Genomic DNA, 7,030 nt, shown 5'->3' with positions numbered 1-7,030 from the left:
AACAAAGCATCTCTTGTTTGCAAGATCCTGCCTAGCCCAGGCCCCAGACACACACCAAGGGGTTGGAGACTGCATTGTGTGAGGGCAGGCACATCCCTTTCAGGTGTAAGCGAACACTCCTTCCTCCCCTCCTAGCACAGATGGCTCACCAGGATATGCAGGCTACACTCCAGCTCCCTTTGTGTCACTGTCTAGAGGAGTGGTGCAAACAGCCCAGCTGTCAAAACTGGCCCAGACAGGGAATCCACAAACAGTAAGAGTCACAGAATGGTTTAAGCAAGAAAATGCCTGCTTTCTAAAGGTGGCATTTTCAAACTCACAATCCTAAAACCAACTTCACGAAAATATGTTTTTTTAAATTGTGAGCTCAGAGACCCCAAACTCCAAATTTCTATCTACTCTCAGAGGGAATCTGCACTTTAATAATATTTAAAGGCGGCCCCCATGTTACCCTATGAGAGAGATAGGCCTTGCAACAATGAAAAACAAATTTGGCAGTATTTCACTGTTAGGACATGTAACACACATCAGCACGTCCCACCTTTAACATATACTGCACCCTGCCCATGAGACTACCTAGGGCCTACCTTAAGGGTGCCTTACATGTATAAAAAAGGAAAGGTTTCGGCCTGGCAAGTGGGTACACATGACAAGTCGAACTGGCAGTTTAAAACTGCACTCACAGACACTGCAATGGAAGGTCTGAGCCATGTTTACAGGGCTACTAATCTGGGTGGGACAACCAGTGCTGCATGCCCACTAGTAGCATTTGAATTACAGGCCCTGGGCACCTCTAGTGCACTCTACTAGGGACTTACTAGCAAATCAAAGATGTCAATCGTGAATAGCCAATTATAGATACATTTTACACAGGAGCACCTGCACTTTAGCACTGGTGGACAGTGGTAAAGTGCCCGGAGTATCAAAAACAGGAAAAACAGAGTCCAGCCCACATCAACAACCTGGAAACAGAGGCAAAAAGTTAGGGGAGACCACACCAAGGATGCCAAGTCTAACATAAGCTAATGAGGTTAATGCACCCCTCCAAAGATTGGAGATTTACTTATTTCACACCTGCTTTATGCAGGCGAACTAATCCTCTTAAGTCAAACTAGAATTGGATTGCTGTGATTGATCTCTAATTTAGCTGAATTTGCCGGCGAAAATGGAATGTTAATAAATGAGAGGAAAACTAAAATTATTGAAGGAAAAAGAAAAGGTCTAAATGGCATCTTCAAGAGCTTAAATTAGAACAAATCAAACCCTACCGATATCTGGGTGGACTATTTGATGAGAAGGGATCTTTTATTTCCCAAACACTGGATTTACAGTGGAAAGGTAATGCGTTGCTGCTAGCTTTCCGCACCTTGCAAAGATTGTTAGGTGGCCCCAGTTACCGCCCTCTGCTGCAAGTAGTGGCTGCTAAACTTATACCCAGTATTACTTATGGTAGTGAAGTGGTAGTGAAGCTCTACCAGGAATAGATGCTGCCATTTTTACCAGGATAATCGGAAAGGTTTTTAGACAACTGTTCCACCTTCCATGGACCTCCTCGCAGCCCAGATTAGGCTAGAATTTGGGTATCTGAACCAAACGATTTAGCAAGAAAGGGTAGCTTCATTAAGACTTGGACTCATGTTCAGCAAGCGAAGGGGAATCAATTGTGCCAAGCAATCTGGAAGGAGATGAGCCTGGCTCGGCAATATGTTGATCAAGCCCTGGACACCTTGGATGCTCGATCTTTGTGGGACAAAAGTCTACCATACAATGTCTTTTTTTTTAAACATATACCGTTCAATGAAGATCAAATCTTTAATCATGTATAAGGGTCTTTCTGCAGGCATATCCCATGCGTGGATGATGATAAATGATTATAAGATCCTGAAATGCCAACTATATTTGGGGTTGGGCTGGACAAAAAAAGAAAAAGATCTATATATAAAATATCGATTCGGCCATCATCCAGGCATCCCAAATTTATTCCCCCGGGTTCACTCTGGGACAAACTCCCCTTGTATTATATGTGGCAGTGGAATGGAGAAGCTTATCCATCTGGTTTGTCCATGTAGGGGATTAGTGCACCAGCTTAGAAAACTCTTGAAGGTTGCCTTTAATCAGAGAGGTATATAAATGTGTAGGCAAGCAGTGATTGCTAGTTTTAAACCATCTGACACTATACTGAATGCAAGACTAATAAAATTCTTACACCTGGCATCAAAGACATTGAAAGTACAAAATAATATGAATACAAACGAGGCAGTTTGGACAAGTTTTCCTATAGCATGATTTGGTATTTTATTAAAGTAAATTAATTTACTTGTATTCCATTTTAAAATTCATGAAATTTAAGTATAGATAAATTTTAAGCTTAAGCTGATTTTATGAGTTCGCATCAAAACCTTTTTACCAATGAGCTCCTTTATTTACTTGGATGGTGTAATGGTTTTGACTAACTATGCACTTTAATAAAAAATTGAAATTGACTGCCAACTTGAGACTCCATTTCTAACAGAAAGTAAGAGAAAAAAACAATCTGAAAGGAGCCCACATAAGCCAAAAATGTGGCCATAACCAACAGTGTTTAGCCTATTGCAAACATGCATACATTCAAAGACAAAAAGCAAACGCCTACTTTCCTCAGGCTCAAACTACAATGGTCTAGACATAGGGAACAAACATAACAAGAAAAAGATCACTCAGTATTAGCTTCCCCCCCATTGTTTTAAGATGTTATGTGCTTTCCCTGAGTCCTGACAGTAGAGTTTGGACATATTTTCAGGTTAGCGGGCTCTTCCAAGAAGACAGACAGTTGCTCAGAGTTTCTGAAAAGCTGAAATTGTTTACCGTAGATGCGATCTATATTCTACTGTCCAATGACAAGAGTAAGACCACACTACAGGCTTTAACTAGTTTACATGGAAGCAGCAGTATAATGCTATCCGTATTTAACATCCTGACCATCGACTCCATTTTGTGCTTAGCTTCAAACACCATCACATTGGTGGTGCATGCATTTTTCTGTGCATAGCTTGTTAATGCATTTTTCGCTTCTTCTCAACAAGAACGGGTACATAACATGGAGGGGTAGGAATGATAAGATGTACCAGGCTGAGAATGTTTATGGTTAAGCAGGAAACACCTTGGTCTTGGAAAAACACTGCGAGATTTAGCCAGTCTCTAGCATGTTTTTCCTCAACACTGACCTGTTAAAGCCAGCATTTAAACAACAACTTATTCTATGGGAGGGGAGGTTTCTAGAATTCCCCTTTCCAGTTTGTTTAAAGCATACAAGGGGAGGAAGCTTGACAACTGGGACTAGAAGGGACTCTTCTAAAGAAGGATGCCTAGCGCAGAAAATAATCCCATTTGTGGGTAGTGTCCCTCTGCTTCGGTTGTCCTGGTTCCACGACCTGAAGTTGGCAGACAAAGGGATGATGTTGGTGTCAAGCCCCATGGTGATGCATTTTTACTTATTTTTAGCTTTGTGTTGTGCATGCATGAATAAATAGTCACTACATATGTTATACTCATTGTTGAGGTATTTCATTCTTTTTGTTTCTGTGATCAGTATTATTTTACTGCTGTGATTATTTTCAAGAATTGCACGTATTTTTTCCATGTATGAAACTTAGGAAGTGCCTTAATAAATTCATCACTCAGACTAAGAGTCCTTGCATTCCATTCATTTTGTCTCCTCTCAGTCTGAAGTAGAGCAGAACAGGCAGCTTAAATATATTTTGCCTTAAAGTAAAATTTCCAGAAGAAATCAGGATGGCACATGGGTGCTGAGCTGCCCTACCCCTGTTTGCCTTGTGGAAGTGAAATATGTGTGCCTGCTGTAGCTGACAATCAATATCCCAGCCACTGAGTTGAGGAAAGGCCTCCTGAAATAAATCAGTGATGTACCTTCTAAGGTCATCCCTCTCCTCTGGAAAAACAAATCCCCTATGGCACACACCTCAGATAAAACATGTCTGTAAACTACGTGTCATAAAGCCCCTGTGGTGTAACCATTTCTAGGGAGCCCACCTGCTCTGGTACAACTCAGGGTCAGGCAACTGCAAGGGTGTATATAAAAAAATAACGAGGATCTGGTACCAAAAGAAAACGCCTCAAAAAAGCAATTGCTCCAAAAATAAATAAATGTGGAAGTGCCTCACTGAACAACCACCAGGAGCAAGTTGGCTAGTGTCTACCACCTAGCTCGTTCTATCATTATTGACGCTTTCCCATTAAGGCGGAAAGACCCCACACAGGACGTATGTATTTATCTATCTTTAGTGTGTGTGTGTGTGTGTGTGTGAGATCGACAAATCTAAATATCAACTATTACATTAATCCCCTGCACCCAACTGTATGAGGTGCCTCAAAATACAGGGGTTAGTTCCTTTCCGTTGATGCAAAAATACATAAAAATTAGATGATGTGATATACCTCAAATTCTTTAATATGTATACCCACACTCAATTGAAAACACACTAACATGCTTTGACCAGGGTGTAAGGAACGGCCAACATGTTTCATTGCCATAATTAACATAGAGGCAAATTCATCAGGGAAAGAGGATCCATGTGTCACCTACCTTCAATCGGGACCATTGGAATTATGAGATCATGCAGACCCAGCGATTTTTGCACAATTATAAATTTGCTATATTTTGGTGTTAAACTGGTACTAATAAGATGCAACCAATGCCCAGACTTTGCTACAAAGATTACAAATGATGAAATAAATAAGTTATACCATTACAAAATGTGTCACATTATGCCACATAAATTGCCTTTTTTTGCTGCCTAATTTACTAAACCCTGCCACATAATCAGTCCCTCTCCTGCCCCATAATTTGTGGCCCTGCCTACAATTCAAACAGGAAGAGAGTGTGTGAAAGAAAGACAACATAATGGGAAAACCATATGGAACTGTACTCACAGGAACTAAAACCACTCTTTCAGAAATTATATACATGTACCACATAGCCACCAAGTGAGAGCTTACCAGTGGACAATGAACCAATTGCAAGAGTGGATAAGAACCATGAGCTGCCTGGGAACAAAACCAAACCATCACAGAGATCAAGCAATAGGAATCCCCTTACAATTTTGAAAAAAGGAAACCCATCTTCGCATCTGTACGCCACAAAAACACACCATTCGTATCTAGGTCTAAACCTGGCTTCACAGACTTGGGCCAATAAACAATTATTACCTACTCTACGAAGAAGTGTCTACACCTACTAATCATCAAGAGACAAATTCTCCCCAGTGGCTGTAACGTTCCCCACACGATCATGCCCGTGAGAGGCATGACACAGACAAACTGCCTCTGCGCTTACCTCTGGTGCTAGCGGTCAAAGATCTAACAAAACACCCTGTTTGGCAAAGCAGTAGAAAAAAAAAAAAGAACTTCCCCACTGCATCACATGTTGACCAGGACAAACACTAGACCGTGGCCCGACCGTAGTGCCATCTTAGGGGAGCAACAAAAACAAAGATGGGCGCCTATACTAAAAGTCCATCAAACATGCGCCACACCAGCATCACCCTCATTACCTTCTGTAATCCCCAGCACACAATTATTATTTTGCTGCATTTGATTTTCAACGTCTTCCATCTTTTGGGACATGTCCTGCAATCTAACTTAGTGTTTACTCATTTGGCTTACGATAGCTTGTGTCGACTTCACAAGATGGGCAGATATAGCCTCAATGTAATTTAGGCAGCCATAAAGTATATCCATATTTGTAGACATTTTCACACTACCACTCATGTTTTTTTTATGGGAAGTCATTAGAGGCAGAGTCATTTTTATACCCATCCTGGTGAAGCTAGATCACATTGTACACTGAAAAAAGAAAAGGAGAATCTGTGGCACCAGACCCAGACTGCCCAGGTTTAGCCGTTGGGGTGGAATCCAACAACAGTTCCTCACAAGGATGTTTCATTTTCCACTATCTGAGATACTATTTATTGTGCCTCTAGCAGAGTTTCGTTGGTAGAGGCTAATTCAAACCTCTTGGTATCCCATAATAACTTATCCTTCCTGGCATCACCAGTAGCCCTGGTATTATCACAGCATTCTTCCGGGTTATACGTCGGTTTTGTAGAACATACAGGGACTAGCCCTTTACCCTATCCGACTTCCTGAGCACTGAGTGCTTCCAACTCCTCCCCTGGGTCACACTCGGAGTCTGAGCCGGATGAAGCTAGAGTAACAGCCTCCGAGAAATCTGAAAGTGGGGGCTGAGGGTGGGGAGCTTCCAAGGTTTCTGGATTCTCATGAAACTCATTTTCTCTAATAACATAGGACTCTGGAAATATCATGCCTTCTACTTGGTAGCAATCTGGAATACATCCTTCCTTATGTGATCCTCCTCTACAACATTCACAGGGAGCAATCGGTCAGTGTTATTTACAGTAGTTGCCTGTAATGTGGTTAAGTATGTGCTTAAGTATTGGTATTTTGGTTCAGGCTCCTGTTATGTTTCCAGAGTGTGAGCCGGTTGTGGACAGTTATATTTCAATTGTTGGCCAGCGTTCCAGGTGGGAGGCCATTCACCGAAGGACACTCTTCGTGGTGGATGGTATTCCTGACCTGGAGGTGGGCTCGATTATTTACTCTTAAAAATAAACATCTTGTACAACACATATACTTCGCGTGGAGCAGAATGGCTTTCTACATATTTGCGACGAGCTGAATCCATTTCCAGGATTTCAGAACCCATGTAAGCGGGTTTGGTGTTTGTGAAATTGACGTGCCGTACAGATTCAAAAGGTACTGTCTTACATTTGACAATTTAGGAATTTGTTTCGACATTACAAAGAAAATAATTTGGCTGTATTTCAGTCGCATGATACGCGTTCGCTTGGATTAATTCAAACGTGTATATTGTGTACAGCACAGAATGTGGATGAACGTTGAGCATGCAGTTTCAGAGTTGACGTCATGCACGTTTGTAGCGTGAGGCAGCATTTGATCAAGAGTTTGTTTGGCTGCTAGGATACAAGTATAAACAACTCGTATCCACTTGCAT

This window comes from Pleurodeles waltl, chromosome 12 (genome assembly GCF_031143425.1).
Source record: "Pleurodeles waltl isolate 20211129_DDA chromosome 12, aPleWal1.hap1.20221129, whole genome shotgun sequence".
In the NCBI taxonomy this organism is placed as follows: Eukaryota; Metazoa; Chordata; class Amphibia; order Caudata; family Salamandridae; genus Pleurodeles; species Pleurodeles waltl.
The sequence above is the reverse complement of the archived record's forward strand: the minus strand, read 5'-3'. Positions refer to the sequence as shown.